The following is a 19,156-nucleotide window of genomic DNA, read 5'->3' as shown; positions in this document are numbered from 1 at the left end:
GTCTTCGTTCCATCCATTTGAGGCCAAAACGAGAGCCTTATTCAATCCATCTAAGTTGACTTGTACCTTCTGCAATCTCAAATATCTCATTACTTCTTAATCTTCTGGCTTGCCTCAGGCTGCATTTTCCTGCTCAGTATTGTCTCAGCTGTGGGCAAACTACCGCCCGCGGGCCAGATCGGGCCTGTTCGGCTGTTCTATCCGGCCCGTGGAGCCGAAAGAGCGGAGGGTTCTCTTGCTCTCCCTCTGCTCCTTCACCAGCAGCAGTGTTAACATGGCAACGTCGGGAAACACGGCCGCAGCTCCTTCTTATGAGTCCAGTTTAAGAACCCATTGCGGCCCTCGAGTCAAAAAGTTTGCCCACCCCTGGCTCTAGTTTCTTCTTCCCTGACACATTAATATCATTTCTATTAAAATCAAAGTTAACAAGTCCCTATACCAGGCAACCTTCTTGACTCACCTTTGCCAATGCAAGTTATACCCTTACCTGACAGAATGCTAACTTGTTTGTGATCTCTAGGTGTATATTTTCACATTTGCTTTGTCTCACTGAACACTATTTTAAGTTCACCAAGAGTAGGAGCTCAGTATTTTCATTTCGTGTCTCTTACAGTGCCGGATGCAATGCAGTCCCCATTGTCGGTACTTGGCAAACACTTCTAAAAGAAGAAATAGCCAAATTATCTATTTTCTTCTTCCTGTGCATTTTGCCCTTTCATTAGCTACATGATGATGTCACTGATTAAATTGACTCTTTTATACATATGTATGCAGTTAAATATAGAAAATTCTGTATTTAATTATAGCACCTGTACTATACAGAACCTCCCCTTTCTTTTGTGCTACAAGTAAAGAGTGTCTCCCAGTAGCTATTTTCATCCCTTTTAGGCTATGTTGAATGCTCCTTAAATGTGACTTTGTTTTTTATCCAAAACATTTATTTTGGAGTTGTCTTATAAGTATAAGGCAATATTTAATTTGTTGACCTTTGACCTTTTGGTCCCAGGTAGGGGTTGCAGCCTTGGGCAAACTACGGCCCGCGGGCCGGATCCGGCCTGTTTGAAATGAATAAAACTAAAAAAAAAAGACCGTACCCTTTTATGTAATGATGTTTACTTTGAATTTATATTAGTTCACACAAACACTCCATCCATGCTTTTGTTCCGGCCCTCCGGTCCAGTTTAAGAACCCATTGTGGCCCTCGAGTCAAAAAGTTTGCCCACCCCTGGGTTAGAGTGAGAAAAGACAGCCAACAGGAGTTGAGATATATCCATGAAGCTTTATGTTCAAGTATTTTGTCCCTAATGTATGTTTTATTTACTTTGTAATATTTATCTCCAGATTAACTTTACACTTTAAAAATTAGAGTGCTCAATTTATTTATATGACATCCTAAATTTTATCTTTGTTAGTAAAAAATAAAATTCCAAGGTTGTTTCAGAAAATGTGGCATTTAAACAGGATCATACTGACTTCCACGGGATTAATAATTCAGATATCTTATTGCATTTGGGGCATTTCAGTAAGTCCATTATACCCATCTTTTCTATGCAGTCAGTAAATTTTGTAGCTCTTAAAATCCATGAAATGATATATAGGTTTGAAAAGCCATAACAGTATCAATGCATTAATATTTATGTAGCTCTTTTTTATGACAAATACTCTAAAATGCTCTCTAGTAAAGTAAAAAAAAAAAAAAAAAAATTAAGCAGGAGGAGAATGTGGATGGTTACAAGGTGAAAGGTCACTTTCAAAGACAAATCAAGTGAATTTGTTTGGCAAAGTGATTGACCAGTTTACACAAAAGATGGCAACCCCACTTAGGTGATCTCAAGCTTGGGAATCTAGTGGAATGAAAGCTGCCTCTCAGCAATCAGGAAGGTGCTACAGTTAACAAGTTCAGCAAAGCCTTCCTGCTCGCTCCTAAGATAAGACAGTGCCTTTCCGCCTGGACGACAAACTACTAGGGCTTCAGCCTGCGAGCTGCTTTCATATCTCTATTAATGTGACTTTGTAGTTCTAAATAAAAATAAGGGTAAATAAGCTGATAAAATGCAGTCATAAAGGCACCTTTAATTTATTGCAGTCGCCTTTATTTTCTTCACACATCACAGAAGCAAATTATTGATATAAATTATGTTAATTTCTTTCTATGATGAGGTCATTCATGAGTGAAAGATAAATCTGGAGGACAAATGCCCTTTAATGCATACCTACTGCTTTTCTAATTGTGGATTGCCTCCACCTAATTTCCTTTAAAAATTAATGGTTCTTCAAAGAGATATTTTTCAATTTAATATGTTTTCAGTTGTTCTGATTTGAATAGAAGAGATGGAAAACTAAAAAAAAATGAGTGGGGTAATAATACATAATGTTGCTAAAGTACAGTCACGAAGACACAGGGATGGAAGAGGCTGTAAGGTTATATAATCCTGAAATTTTATTGCTAGAGCATTTCAAAATACTAAGTCTCCCAATGACTGTGAAAATGCTTTTATCTTTTCCTAAGTTTGACCCAATCGTTCCACAAAATATGTTGCTCTGATGGGTTGCTGATTTTTTTTTCTCTTTGATTTGGAAAGTCCTAGAATAAAGATGGCTAGTTAGCATTTATTTTAGTTACCTACTCATTTATATTAATAGGAAGGACTAGGGATGAGAAATAGCCAAGACTGATCATCACAATCCATGATTCTGTCATTTTCTACTAAGCAGCAGTGTTTATATATATATTTGCACATTTTAGTAATAAAACCAATTGGCTTAATTATCTACCGCTTGGGAGCCAAAATTCATAAATGAAAAAAATATTCCTGATGTCATACTTTCCTAATCAAAATAGTCTTGGTTCCTAATATATTGTCCTTGCAATGCTTTCTTGTATCGTTGAGGGTCCCAGTGTCTGATTCTAACAATTCAAAGGCTTATAGGATAACATATATTATGATATGGCCCCTTCATGACTTTCCCGCCAATTGTCTGTTATCACTTATCTACTCTTAAGCTGTATTCCAATAACATAGTACTCATGTAGCACCATGAATCTACCATGCTGTTCCTCCCTTTATGCATCCGTTCCCTGTGTGAAGTGCCTTTGTTGCTTTCTTCTACCCCAGTGGTTCTCAACCTTCCTAATGCTGCGACCTTTTAATATACAGTTCCTCATGTTGTGGTGACCCCCAATTTCATCATTACAAATTGAACATAATTAAAGCATAGTGATTAATCACAAAACAATATGTAATTATATATGTGTTTTCCGATGGTCTTAGGGGACCCCTGTGAAAGGGTCGTTTGACCCCCAAAGGGGTCGCGACCCACAGGTTGAGAACCACTACTCTACTCCCACCTAACTTTTCTTCTTCCTTTCAGGCTTAACTTATGCCTCATCTCTTGTAGAGATGTTTCAAGACATTTCCTCCTTTCTTTGAGCCTGAGATACAGTCCCTCTTGGATAGGTATTTTCACAATGCCTTGTGTTTCTATATCAGTAGGTTATTATTATAACTAACTGAGCCACAGAATGTAAGCTCTTGAATGTAGAAATTCACCTTTGAAATCTAAGCACCTGAGTTTGTGATATTTAAAAATTTAACAAGTATCTGAGTGAATAAATGATGTCACCAGACAAAGAGTTTAACTTCATATAATTGCAACATAGGAAAACTCATTGCATCAGAGTTGCCTTCCAAAGACATTTATTGCCTTCTTTTTAAAAAAATATATTTTATTGATTTTTTTACAGCGAGGAAGGGAGAGGGGTAGAGAGTTAGAAACATCGTTGGGAGAGAAACATTGATCAGCTGCCTCCGGCACACCCCCTACTGGGGATGTGCCCACAACCAAGTTACACGCCCTTGAACGGAATCGAACCTGGGACCCTTCAGTCCGCAGCAGACACTCTATCCACTGAGCTAAACCGGTTGCCGTGGTCGGCAAACTGCGGCTTGCGAGCCACATGCGGCTCTTTGGCCCCTTGAGTGTGGCTCTTCCTAAGCCTTAGGAGTACCCTAATTAAGTTAATAACAATGTACCTACCTATATAGTTTAAGTTTAAAAACATTGGCTCTCAAAAGAAATTTCAATTGTTGTACTGTTGATATTTGGCTCTGTTGACTAATGAGTTTGCTGACCACTGGTAGGGCATTCATTGCCTTCTTATAGCTACCTCTAACTAATGGTATTGTCAGATCCTTGTATCTGGCCCCTAAAATTAAAGGAGTACTAATTTCTGCCTTAACAGTGTTCATATTAGAATCATTAGATAACCCCAGAGGTGATTTGAAAATTAAATTAAGAAGCAAAACAAAACAAAGTAAATCTTACCCTAAAATTTGTGGATCCCAGGCAGCCTTTTGTGGAGTTACCATAATACTTGCTTATAAACCCAGAATGTAGATAAGCTTTCATTTTAGATGGGTATTCCCTTTACTTATCCCAAGTTACAGGCTTACTAGTTTACCATTTTTTCCTTCTAACATGCTTTGTTTTATAAATTAGAAGCATAATTTTTTCAGGCAGGTTTTTACAAAGGAAGCTTAGATTTTTGACACAGGTACTCCATTATTGACCTCTGTTTTGTAAGTTATCAACTTGAGGAGTAATTGATAGCATTAACATGATTTTTTAGAGCTTATTGACCTCCAATGTCTTTTGATTATGGATAGGAACTAAACATGTGCTAAGATCTTGGGCCAATGATGTTCAGAGAGAACCTATATTAGCATCAATTGAAGTGTTTTTCAAACCTTAATTTTTCGATCTCTTGAATGCAAATTCCCTGAATGATTGTTAAAAGGCAGACATTGGAAAACCACTGCCAACTGAATCAATCATAATTTCTAAGTGAGGGCCAAGGAATATACATTTTTATCAAGTGATTTTCAAAAATTGTACCACTAATCTAGAAAGGCAGACTATGATATATAATAATGATGATTTTTAGTGAAGTAAATTATGAATGTCTTATCTGGAGATATATTTATAATTCAGTAAGTATTTATTGATGATTTATTATGTACCAAACTATTTTTGTAGGGAGTCTATGGAGGTGAAAAAATAAATTAAAAAGCTTAGCCCTAACCGGTTTGGCTCAGTGGATAGAGCGTCAGCCTGCGGACTGAAGGGTCCCAGGTTCAATTCCGACAAGGGCATGTAACTTGGTTGTGGGCACATCCCCAGTAGAGGGTGTGCAGGAGGCAGCTGATTCATGTTTCTCTCTCATCGATGTTTCTAACTCCCTGTCCCTCTCTCCCTTCCTCTCTGCAAGAAATCAATAAAATATTCTTTTTTAAAAAAAGCTTAGGGTTTTGGAGGTTGTTGGACAAGATATAAAAAAGACAACTGAATACTTATAAAAAAAAGACTGTGCCAACACACATACTCTCAAATATTAGAAGCCAAGCATTTTCTTATGTGTGGATGGCAAGGTTCTCATACCAGGCTTCATAGGAGAAGACCATATAAACTCTTTCAAAACTAAGGTGTCATGTTTGTTACAACAGACCTCCAGTTTCAAACTGGTGTATAAGTGATAATACTGCTGTATGACAGGGCATCTCATCCAATTAATGCCTAGGAATGCAGCTTTCAACAATTTTATCTTTAAGGCATATCAAGAAGTTGTATTTCTCAAAGCTTTAGCCTTAAAATAAATGCTTTCTGAAGATTTGATTTATTATGTAATAGGCAAAGTAGATTGTTTGGTTTTAGTTGTTTAAAATTTTTGTAGACTTAAATTACAATTCTGTTTTGTGGTGTGGAATTGGGGCTCTCACTTGCCTTGTTGTCTGTGTGATATGGTAACTAACCACTCTACTGGAGATCTTTTTCCTTTGCTGGTGGAGTTTCCTGTAAGTCCCCTCAGAGCATGCGTATCTTGGCCTATCACATAAGCACTTACCACTGTTAATCAACTCTGTTTTCATAAAAGAATGGCAGTTCTACTCATGGCTTGGCAACTTGGTAAAATATTTGGCTGGTCATTTAACTGTCATCCTGCACTTCAGGTGCACATTTGAGCAGATCATCTTAACTGTACTGCCACACAATAGCTATTAAAAACTTGGTTGAGAGAAACAATTTTCTCAGTAATGCACAATCTATCACTGGAGTAACAAGATTATCACATTTTATCAACATCCCTGTACTATTGATTTTATTATATCGCCCCTTTGGCTTGCCATCCGTTTGTATTGAAAGATGTCATTAGAAACACCTTTATGGGGCTCGGTGACATATATACTATAAGGATTAAGTTACTGTTTCATATCATGATAGAGTATCCTTCTCATAGGGTTTTGGGAAGGATATTTCTCTGTGCTTCTCTAGAGCATTTGGTATATCTTTATTTTATGAGCACAGTAAATTACACAACTAGTCATGTTTTCCGTTTCCTGCTGACTGGCAGAAAGGGAGTGACAAATTTGTGATCTTTCTTTACTATGTGCATAGGATTTTATGGCATAAATGTTGTTAACCTACCTCCTGGCACCCGCATGTTTATTGCCTTTAGTTTTTTCATTGCTTCAACTTTCCTCACAAGTGAAAACGTATTTCATTTTTCTACTCTGTCTCTTCATGAGATGTCCTAAATTATTTCTGAAACAAGGCAAAATATATAGTTGTGTTTTATTTGTTTGTTTGTTTGTTTAATAATTAGGAGTGATCACTAAAGATTAAGTTGAAAGAATCTTACTGAGATAAGAAATCGGGGTGAAATAGAAAATGAGGTAAAGAGAGCAGGAAATCTTTGATAAAAGAATGGACTTTGGTAAGCACTAGAAATAAAGGCACAGCTCAGTAAGAGAATCATATGGCTGACTTGGACTACCCGGTACCAAAAGATAAGAAAGACTTGTAGGAAGTGGAATTAGCTACAGGAAATAGGCCAAGATGCTATATCCCTGCATGTATCTGGGATTATTTTGCATTAAGCAGTAGGGACAGGGTATATTTTCTACATTTGGCTTTTGTAATGTCAGGTATTTTGTTTTCATCACACACATGCTTTCTACCGTAGACATTACAGAATCAGGAATATAAGAAGTAAGCAATCAACTCCAGCAAGTTTTGTCCAGATTAGTATGGACTACTTTAGCTGTGGTGGTTGCTCTTCCTTTACTATTTTATAGCATCAGATTTGATTGGTTAGACCTTAATCAAAACAGGTCATATTTATGGGAAAGCCATTTCATATTACTGTTTGAATTACTCTTGAATATCAGAGTAGAGAATGTATTACAGATTGTTTACTCTAATCTGTTTATTAACAGTTGCTGAAACTGTGGTTCAGACAAGTTATGTTACTTGCCCAAGATGACAACCAATTCATTGAAGCACCAGAACTATAACTAGAACAAAAATCAGTTGTGTCATGAATCATCAATAACTCAGAATGTCTCAGTTATTACGGGTCCCCCTGTTGAGGACTTTGCACTATTTTCTTTACAGAGACCAAGATTTATGTCTAGTAGATGTTAAAACCAGAGAAAGAAGTTGCTGGTATTACTGTTTATTTGGAAATTACATTCATGGTCTTAATCTTTCCAGTGCTTAGAGGTGGGATTTGAGAAGGCAGTGGAGGCAGTTTAATACAAAGCTGTGGCAGAATGGCCCTAGTGATCAGAGGTAGCTAACAGAGATAAATAGTGGGAGATCTATGCTTGCTTGTTAAGTGCACATTGAAGTCATTATCTTGGTAATTTCGGTAAAGGACCTTTTTTGGCTTAAAGTTAAGATGAATGGGTGTAATGGGGTTTTAAGGATTTCATTATCTAAATGATTATCTCATTTTTAAAAATTTAGTTTTGCTAGTGTAGACAAAGCAATAGTCATTAAATTTCTGCAATTATAGATTAAGACATTTTGTACTTACAAAACAAATTGTGATTGAGAGCTTAAACGTTAGGGAATTTGTTTATTATAAGCAATCTAGAGAGCTCAACTGAAAACAATATTCTTTCTTCAACAGAGGAATTTTTGTTTCATCATGGGTTGTTTTAGTTGCTGGAGCTTCTAATCATTTAGGTAATTGCCTCAATTTTAGTGAGCAGATTATATTTACATGAAGCTTAGGCTATAGACCTAAATATTCTTTCTGGTGTTGGACTTTCAACCTCTATAAATCTAGACGAAGTAACAGTAAAAACAGCACTACTCCCTTGGTTCATACATTCTGGCAAAAAGGCTTTTACAAAGGCTTTCCAACACCTTGTCTTTTGAGTCTCATAATTTCATGAGGTAAACAGGGCAAGTTCAATGATCTAATTTTACAGGCAAGAAAGCTGAGCCTCAGATAAGTGACTTCATGTGTCTGAGTCAGAAAGTGAGTCAGGAGTGGAATATAGACTAGAATCCAGGTCCCCTTACTCTTAGCCTAATAACTTTATCAGTCCCATTGTCAAGCCCTGCTCCTGGTTTATGCAACCTCTCAGCTGAATAAAGGCAGGACAACATACTCTCCTGTTTCTAGTCCCCTTGTCCCAGCCCCATCTCCAATTTATTTGCTCATTTCAGTAGAGTAGGCTTCCTAAAATTGAATTTAATACTGAAGATAATTGCCCTGAGGCTTTATTGTTGGTGCTACAATGGGATCCTATTGGGTGTCCACACTCACCCATGTATGACCGGGAAGTATTGAGGAGTTAATATCATACGGAGAGGATTTTTGATCACTGGAAGTGAGAAGCCATTATGAAAAATTTCCCACATTTCCTTTTCTCCACCCATTGACAACTGGTTCTGAAATAAAGTTGGGTGTATGGGGAAGTATTTCCAAGTATGGTTGTATTTAGCAGAACCAGTTATGAATGTGTCCTTATATGGGCTCTTCCACCTTCCTTGCTTCACAGCTCTCAACCCCTTTCTCCTGTTTTCTGGTATTGTATGCCCTAATAAAATCTCTCTATATAAAATCCTAAGTGATCATTACGACTGAATGATCAGCCGATAGCTATGATGTGCACTGACCACCAGGAGGCAGATGCTGTACGCAGGAGCTGCCCCCTGGTGGTCAGTGTGCTCCCACAGCCAACCTCTTGCTGTCCCTCCCCCTGGCCAGCCAGCCCCAATTGGTCCTGATCGCAGGCCAGGCAGAGGGAACCCACCCATGCATAAATTCGTGCACTGGGCCCCTAGCATTATGGTAAGCCCTCAAACTCAGACTGATTCCTGGGGAAGCCAGACTAGACATCAGTTTTTGGCTTACAGAGTTCTCATCTCTACTCCCACCTGGATTATCTTACCACTTCTTTCTACTGATCCAAATCTTACTCTTCCTTCAAAATATAATTAAAATGCTACTTGTTCCAGGATTGTTTTTCATGATGTCTCAGGTCCGATGTAATTTTCTTTTTCTTTCGGAAACTTCCATCTTTACATGGAACAAAGAAAACCACAATATTGCTTGTCTTTTTTATGACAAATATTTAGAGATCACTTGGTAAAAAAAAACTAATCTTCGTAGCTACTTCATAAACACCTTCAATTCCTTGGGTTATTGGGTTATTTATCTTTGTATCCCCAGAACCTGGCAGGAAGTACTCAGTGATTATTACCCAAATACACCTAATACAAGGGAAGAGTAAATTGCTCATTCTGATCAACTTAATCATCCATCTAATTGACACAAGCTCACTCTGAATGTAGCACATTAGGAGTATGGCAGTGCACTTCTGGTTATTTATTCTATTTTGATGTGAGGATCGTTGAGACTCAGAAACTTTGTCCCTCTTTATTTCATATTTTCTTTTTAGGAACAGTGTTGGCTAGACCAAAGCATTTGGAAAGATACTTAAAGGTTCTAAGCATTTCCATTCAGCATCTCATTAAGTATAATTCATCTAAACTTTTATTTTTATCAAATGAAAAATTAGTCAAAAACATATTTGAACAGCCTAAAAAGGTCCCCAATGGCCTTTGCATGTAAGGAGGTGGCATAGCGGACAGTCTAAGGACAAGATAAGCTTTGTGTACCCAAAAGTTTTGCTGTACTGTATTTTTGTTTTAAAAAATACTGATACATATAAAATGGACTGAGCAACCTGAAACATAGTGTCTTTGTGTGTGTATATGATTATTGCTTTTTAGCTTAGAGTAATGATATCAAGACTCTGAAAATATAAAAAAAATCCTGTACCCGTTATTAGATAAGGCTAATAATAAAAGTATTTGTGGTAGTGGAAAGATGGCTTAATATTATAAATTAATGAGCTAAATTTCTCTAATGTTTAAATAACTTCTCAGTATTAAGTTAAAAACCTACCAAGGCAAATTAATTATTTCAGACTTTTGAGTTTCCATTGGAACACTTCTTATTCAGTAGCAAATTAGGTGGGGAAAGGTGTTTGCATTGGAGTGGAGGGGGTCTCTTTTTTCTTGGTTCAGGGAGAGCACCAGAGCTGGCCTTTTGAGTCACTGACTTAACCCTCAAGAAATGATTTATCTGCTTGGAGAGTTTGGGAGCAGTTGAGCCTAGGCTGTTCAGACTTACTTTCTCTTTTTCCTTTGGAAGCCAGCTGGTCGCAGGATGCACACATTTCCCCGAGAGCCTCCATGCTGCTCCTGCAGAGGGAGGGGCTGGGGGCTGGGATGAAGGAGTCTCTGTGCGATTCAAAAGTGAATCCCACTTGCCTTGTTGACCGAAGCCACAGGAACCAATAGCAGGTTAAAGGAGAGGAAGGGCGGTGTTATGATGTCCATCTCTCTCTCATGACTCTGTATATTGGTTCTGAATATGGGTAGTTGTTTATGGACTATGTCAAACCCCAACAGAGCTGCCTTTCCTTCCTTGGTGGTGGTGGGAAGGCTACCTGGGTGCTCAAGGAACTGGAAATGCTTATTGGCAACTCCACTGACTACAACTTCCCACAGATGCTTAAGGAGTGAAAGCTTTCAGCAGAAATTGTAAATAGTAAATAATTGTGCACGCACATGAGCCAATTCGTTAGTTCTAAACTAGTTATTTTTTCTGTGTAGTCAGCAGTGATAGAAGTTAGAAAATGCCAGTGCTCCTCGCAAGACAAACAGAAATGTGTGCTTTTTGTGATTAGCCAGATTCAGCACAGTTAAAAGGACAAGATGGTTTGACTCAGAAAGCACAGTATTTTATGCTGTTAGTTAACTGGAACCTTTATTCTGTAGAGCTATTTTTTTTTTTTAGATTAAACATTCACATTGCCCTCCAGCTAACAGCTCTGGAGATGAAAGGTATCATTTATAAACTGGTCTCATTTGCCTTTAAAGGTTCAAATCCCTTCATCCATTCCTTCCCCCAACTCTCCTTGACATCAATTTGAAAAGATTATCCAGCTTTAAACTGGGTCTTATACACAATAGAAATATGTTCTGGAATGACACATTTTATGTTTTTTATGGTCGTGGGTTTTCGGAAGAAGTGTTTCTGCTCTAAACATCTGTATTTCTGGAAAACAACATTATTTATCAGTCCAAGGTTTTTTCTCAACTCTTTGCTTTAGTCCTTGGAAAAGTCTTTAGAATACATCCCAGAACTATATGTGCGATTTTACCCGAAAGTAGGCAATGCTATTTAATTTTTACTGGGTGCTTCAGTAGAGCCAGTGCTGAAGTACTGGATATTTGATGAACATAACCTTGGGTCTTACTGCTTTGCTATTTGGTAAGGAACACGTGTCACAGAAATTGCTTTTATGCTCCTTTCCCACCTACTCTCAGACACATACATATACAGTCATGATTAAAAGCTCTTGAAAAGCCATCATTTAAATAGCCTCCTGGCAGGATAAACTAGTACTGAACTTTTGAGTCTTTGACCCTGAGTGAGTAATCTGTTCTTGATTGTTTCATAATAAAAAGCAGAATGTTGCATGTATATTAATTACTTGCCCCTCTCATGTAAGTCATTTTACATTTTAAAATATTTTGGTGTGACTTTTATCTTTTGGGAGTTGTCTTCCCTCTTGCTTCTTCCCATGTAACACCCCCTGCTGCAGCTAGATGCTATAGTGAAAACCACTTTCCCGTACTGGCTCCAATGCAGCAATAAGACTGTTGGGTTAACTACTGTTTCTCCCCCATCAACCGTAAAACATTCCTTTTTAATTTTTTAAAAATGAGAAATGAACGAACATTTGACCTTTGTCTCAGACTTACCCGAGAAGGAAGCAACAGGCTCTAGCATCTAGCCATGTCATTGGTGTGATTTTATAAAAGAGCTTGTTTCCTGATATGTGGGACTTTTTGATCAGTGGGTTAAAACTGCTCCTGCACTCTTATTTTGAGAATAAGTGGCTCATGTGCTACACCCACAATTTGGAGATGGGGCGGGGGGAGGGGAGAAAACTGACGTAGCTTATGCATTGGACACATGAAAATGAACAGCAGGCTTTGGTTGAACCAAGGACTCTCCCCCATACAAGAATTTGAGTCATGAATAAAAATCCCCTCCCCTCCAGAACATGCTCCTGTGGCTGTGATGGCAGTCACCCCATCCTGTCTTTCAGTCATGGGTCTGGTAGATGTGAAATTATTTTGGTATGTTAATCTGAAATGCCTCGAGTGGTTATGCTGGACTTACAAAGAGGAGGCCAGGAATCAAGCAGCAGGGTCTGTCACCTTTCAAAAAAAAACCCCAAAACACACAAAAAAACCCCCACAAACTAACAAGATTTAAAGAGAGCATAGGTTCTAAGTGGGATAATTCAAGAGAATTTGGGATGAGGAGGGTCTCAGGGTTGGAATATAGATGCTGCCTAACCGAGTGGAGGCGAGCAGTCAGGGAGAAGCAGCTTCAGGCAGTGCTCCTCATTACTCATGCTTTCATCGCCATTAAAATGCATGCCCAGGTCTTTCACCAGCAAAAATGATTTTAGTCAAAATGCATTAAAATGTAATGGGATAAATAGAAAAAAAAATACCTATTTTTTTTGCTTGGAGCTCTACTCAGATTTAGGATTTATTATTTTTAAAGTTCGTATATAAAATTCTCTTAGAATGGGCCTCCTGAATTTCAAGTAGCCTCTTTCTTAAGGAATGTCTTTTAAAGTTGAGTTTAACTACAATGGAAATAAAACATGAAAACACGGTATAAATTAGAGTGGTTATTTCTCCGCATCACCCTGTGCGTTCCTATAGCAACCCCTCCAATTTTACCTGCCCTTTATTGACCAGTTTTATTTTTAGTCCCTGCTTACAGCAGAAAAAAAAATAGGGAGGAAAAAATGGGAGAGGAAATAGGAATTAAGCTAACCTTTGTTCTTTTTCTATCACAAGTTAATGCCTCCTGCCTTAAATAAGTGTCATGGAACCCCCTCCCCCTTCTCCCCCCTCCCCGCCCCTGAGGTCCAAGCTCCATGAAGTTCACAGGAACACTCAGGCCCATATTCTTACCCAAAGTATTTGGATTCTTAGACAACTGCAGGCCTATGTCTTTGTATATTTGCCAAGTACAGGCTATATTTATCCAACCTACGCTTGCAGCGACTGTGCTGTCAAGAGAAATGTAAATATTAATGAGTGATGTTTCTCAGGAAAGGATATTCAGTGAGTCCTCTTAGCTGTCAGAACTGACTCCATCAGTACACACTTTCAGGACAGATCTAATGTTTATAGAGTCATGAATTGACATTTATCTGATGATTTTTATATTCCTACCAAATGGTTTTCTTTATTAGGTAGGCGTTTCAATACACCATTGGTGATTCTGTGGAGAAATTAAACATTATTTTCCAAATGAAGATAAGGATGAAATGGGATGTATAGCTGGTGTTTTTTCCAAGAGTTATTGGACATGAATGAAACACTGGCTTAAATTAAATTCTTAGTATGGAATTTCACCCATGTCTGCGAAAATGTAAGACAAGCCCATTGTAAAAGGGTTCATTATTAAATTAATTGTGATATAACATGATATATACATATAAAGAGATGTCTGTGTTATATTCTCCATCATATAAACAGGTGATGAGGTTGCTTCCTTCTCTGTGACATTTTTTTTTGCCTGAAAACAAAACAATTTTATAATAAGATGCACACAAAAAATACTTTGTTCTCCAAAAAATAAAATGCAGCTATTTGAAAAGAATCAAACTTGCATAATATATGCATAATCAAACACACTTATGCATACACACATACTCTGAGTTTAAGTCTCAAGAACATGAGGAAACTAGCTTTATAGATGTATACTATGTGCCTAGTAATGCCAATAAATTCACGTTATAAAATTAACCATATTATGTTTATCTTATATATGTAGCAAGAGTTGTAATTATCTCTCAACCTCAGGCTAATTAAGCAATTTCAGTATGTATTTATAATACTCGGTATAGCACAGTTAAAAATACTAAAATGTGTTACAGAAATTTTAAAATGATTTAAATATTAATTGGAAAAGTTGAATTTGGAAGCTAAAGACCCAATAACCTAAAAGCAGCAGAGAAAAAAAAGAGGTTCTGAGACTAACTGGAAGAGAACCTAGTACTCTATCTCTTTCCCAGAAATGTCCATTGGGCAAGAAATGCATAGACAATAAAAATATCTGCTGCCATGAGAGACTACAGTCAAGTTCATGGAAACCTTACATCATGAATGCTCATATTTATTCAGTTTCTGTAGGTGTTAAGAGAATTCTGAAAACAAAAATCAGAATCAGTCTTAGAGGTAGGTGGCCTGCTAGCAAGAATCTAGGCGGTCCTCAATAATAGTCCCTTTCCTTTCTATTATCTTAAATATTTCTCTCTTGTCATCTAGAGTTCTACCAGGTAATTACCATCTATTATGCATCTAATTACAGGAACATCCATTTTAGCTTTGATTCTTCTCAAAATGTAGTTAATCCACAAAAACAACCTTTAATTTAGGTTGGATTTATGGCATATATCTGAAAACAGATTTAGCTAAAGGACTTGGAAAAAACCCAAATGTCCTGACTAATCTTTTGTATCCTTTACACACCTTACCATCATACTTTTTTAATTTTAATTTTGTACCTGTCTATTAATACATCCCCTAAGTCCAGCAATGCGTTTCGACTTTGAAATTACTAAGCTCAGACATGTTCTGTGTTTTACATTTTTGTTTGTTTGTTATTAAGGATATGTCAGAGAGGATAAAAAGGGTTAATCCCTCAGATAGGGAGTGTTTGATTCCCCAAATTAGAATAGAGGGATGTCATAGATGTCAGCTACCTTCTTGCTCTCTTCAGCACCTTTCACATTTACAGAGTTCCCTTTCTTTACCTGATGGTAAAGAATGATCACATATCTTCACTGTCAGTATGAAAGTATTTTAGCAATTATGCTGGGCTGTCCCTCTGGAATCATTGGTTTAGTCACCAGTGGTAAAATGACTCAACACAAGTCAATTAGAATTCATTTTGAGGGATTGACATGGACATTGGATTTTAAGGTTCAAGACCATTGAAGATCATTACCACAAAGATCATTAAGGATTACCATTACTACCACTTTGCAGAGAACACAGTCAAGAATAAGGTCCGTGACAGGAAGGGAGAAATAACGGGGAAGAGAAAATTATATAGATTTCCTAATAACATCATTAAATTCCTGGGTCAAACCATACCTGAAAATACAGATAAGTCAATAGATATTTCAAGCAATGAGTCAATACTATTTTTGTTTGGTTTGGCTTGGTTTTTATTGGAGTAGAGTCTGTCACTTATAACCTAAAGCATCTTGACTATTACATGGGGTTTTATAAAAATCCAAGCAATGGAAATAAGAGTTGAGAGACACAGGACATTTGGAGCCAAGACGACCTTCTCTCTTCTTGAAGGAGTAGGTGACTTCTTACCTCTGCTTCTCACAAAAAATTTGATACAGGTTTCTTCCCCCCTCTCTTTGCAAACCTGCCTTGTATGCATACTTGTGACTTCTCTGCTTCTGCATGATGGTGGCTTACCCCTAGCATGTAACCTGGAGTGAGGACCTGGGTTACCACCATTTCTCAAAGTGCTGTGTAGCTTATCCTCTCAGCCCTCTATCTGACTTTCAGTTAAAGTAGGCACTGCTATTTTTTAAAAATAAATTTTCAGGTATTCACTCTGATATTATAAAATCACTTTTCCAGTGTTCCAGTTCAAATTCCTCAGAAAATAGAATCTGCTTAGATTCTGCCAGGCCATGCCTTCTCCCTCCAGTTGTTACTTGTGTGGTCTGCTGTCTTTTCTGGGTTCACCCTTAGAGTAAGGACTCTGACACTGGGCAACCTAAATAAGGTTCCATGATGGGAAGGTAATGATTGGCATCTAACATGTGGATAATGATAGAGATGATGATAATGATGGCCTTATTGAAGAACCAGAGGGATCTTAGACACTTAACGCAGATTCTGGATGCCTTATCTTTCTTCCACTTCCATAAACATATTTTTCTGCTCAACTGTGGCCTCCAATGAGCTATTTCTGGGCTTGGATAAAACCCACAGCACAAGGCCTGAAATCTGGGTTCCCAAGCATCCCTGGAATGCTCGATGACATGAATAGAAACCTAGAGAGTTAGTGTTCCTTAGGACCTAATTTGACAAATGGAAGATAGAAAAGGCTCATTCAGAAAATGCATATTTTCTGTCTCTCTCTGTGGGACTGTTATAAGATACAGTTTTTCATATAGCCTGTCAGGAGATATTTGGTGGCTGGGATCACCTGCCAAAAATTAGCTATGCCTCTGTGCAGCTTGTCATGAAGAAGTAGCCAGTGAGGTAACACGTCATCTCTTAATCATTTGCCAGCCTTGCTGGACCCAGTCTCCTTTCCTCACTTTTGTTGATTGAGATTCCTCATCCCTAAATAAATAAAAAAAACATTAATACTTCAGTCTATCCCATGCTCTATTCTCTAGAGAACATAGAAGATTAACTGAAGACTTGCTATGCAATCTTTCCAAAAACCTTATGATATGGTTATTAATAGTTTTAATTTCAAATGAGGTGCAGCCATCAAGTTTCCTGCAGGAAATAGTGGCCCTCTCACATTGGGATAATTCTAAGGGTTTATTTACAAGTCATTATTTAGAATTGTAGGGTAGGATAGGGAAACTACATTTAGTGCAGGGATTGAGATCTGGTGACCGCAGAGGAACGGTTACCACCCTTACCTGAAGGTATGAGGGGAGTAAGCTGTTACCAGAACTTGGAAGAAGAGAGCTGTGAACAGAAAAGCACAGTGGGTAATGCAGCCACCCTTCATGAATGGACACAGACAGGGAAATAAATCCTCACATTGATCTTCTCCTGCCCTGTGCTTTTCTACCCCAGTTTTCTCTTGCCACAGCCAACCAGCATCCAAAGGCAATGACCCTGTTAATATAACCCATAGAAGTCAGCATCCTGGACAAGAAGCAAGGGTGGAAAGTGGATGCATAGCATAAAACAGCATTTATCAGATGGAATGAAGCAGTGGAAATCAGCAAGAATGTAGACTTTGCCTAAGGTTACACAGCTAATACAATTTTTTGTTTGTTTAAAATATTGCCTTGTGCAAGTTCTGTTGGAAGGGGTCTCATTTATACCTGGGAAGCAATCTATATTACTTGGTTTGACACACTCTTTCAATTCAAAAGCATGCATGCTAGCACCCAGTTTCCTGGTTAGCTCAAGTCTTGAACTGCAAACTTACCACACCCCCTAGAGCAGCCATGGGCAAACTATGGCCCGCAGGCCGGAAATGAATAAAACTAAAAAAAAAAAAGACCATACCCTTTTATGTAATGATGTTTACTTTGAATTTATATTAGTTCACACAAACACTCCATCCATGCTTTTGTTCTGGCCCTCCAGTCCAGTTTAAGAGCCCATTGTGGCCCTCGAGTCAAAAAGTTTGCCCACCCCTGCCATAGAGTGAAGTGCCTTTACCATTTTGCTCTTGGTATTCAAGGGCAGAAATTCCTAATAACTGAATTCTTCCTCCACTCACAACATTTTGTTTTTCCTTCTAAAACTTAAATTCAGCAAGTCTCAGAGGTTATTAAAATGAAATTAAAACATTTTAAAATAAATTTAATTATTACATTTGTAATTATTGCCCAGATAAAGTATTCTTTAAAATTAATAATATAAAACATGGTGGCTTTATAGATAAATGTAGTTTTACATAATGTATTTTGAATGTTTATGTTTTTCTGGAGCTTTATTTACCCTCTTCCTCTTGGAAAGAGTAGAATAAATACTACTTGGCCAACTCTATCACCTTTCAAGAGGATTAACACTCTTTCATGGGCCATATCATGTCCACCTTCTTTTCTTATTTCCTCACAGATTTTGCCTGCAGTTAAATTAACTCCACCTAAGGTATTTTTTTCCCACATCTTCAGTCCTCTTCTACTTCAAGTAATCTTATTTCCCCATTTTACTTAATTTTCCATTAAAAAAAATACCTGAAAGAGTTTTGATGCCTAGAGTATACGTTAGCACAACATTGCCCCAAATCCCTTCAGAATCCAGCTATGAAATATTTGCATTATGTACCATTGCAATTGCATGGCAACCCAGTAGTTCCCCCCGCTAGGGACTGGACTGAGGTAATTTCACATTATGGGAGTTTTCTCTAATTATGCTGAGCTATATTTTCAATATTAACAAGCTACTTCAATTCATAAAAACAGGTTACATATCTATAAGCCTTTCACTTTCCAGATTAAGAAACCAGTACCCAATAAAGTAAGGTGACTGTTTAAAGGTCAGCTAGCGGACTGCTGTGTGACCTTTCCCTTTTTTAGAGTTTTTGAAAATCACAGAAAGTGTGCAATAAATTGAAGTAGCTCAATATTCTAACATCCAGAAGCATGTCAAACTGCATCAATGACGAAGGTATGGGTGTCGCCAGAGAACTCCCTTGAGTCTCCAAAGCCACCATCTTCAGGAATTGCCATGGTGCCCAAACTAGATTGTGTTTCCCTACACATTCTTCACCCAGGCCTGCCTAAAAGAACTGTTTGGGATACTACACTTAAGTATATCTCTTTTTGTACATAGGCAAGAAAGAATAAATTACTAACAATATAGCAATAATTTTTTTTTGCCTGCTAATTTAATGTTTCTTCTGAAACTGTGTGTCAAAGACAGTACTGTCAGAGATAAATGACCTTCCATCTTCCTCACGACAGTAGCAGAGAGGCTCTGTATGAGCAAGGTTCTCATTGCAGAACACATACAAAGACCC

General features: G+C 37.7%; 1 pseudogene; it reads right to left on the bottom strand.

Annotated features, from left to right (window-relative positions):
* LOC132233829 (transcription factor BTF3-like) overlaps positions 1 to 18,866 on the bottom strand; it is a 100,269-nt pseudogene extending 81,403 nt beyond the window's left edge.
* Between the last annotated feature and the right edge of the window lie 290 nt (positions 18,867 to 19,156).

This window comes from Myotis daubentonii, chromosome 4 (genome assembly GCF_963259705.1).
Source record: "Myotis daubentonii chromosome 4, mMyoDau2.1, whole genome shotgun sequence".
Classification (NCBI taxonomy): Eukaryota; Metazoa; Chordata; class Mammalia; order Chiroptera; family Vespertilionidae; genus Myotis; species Myotis daubentonii.
This window is presented reverse-complemented; position numbering and strand designations above follow the sequence as displayed.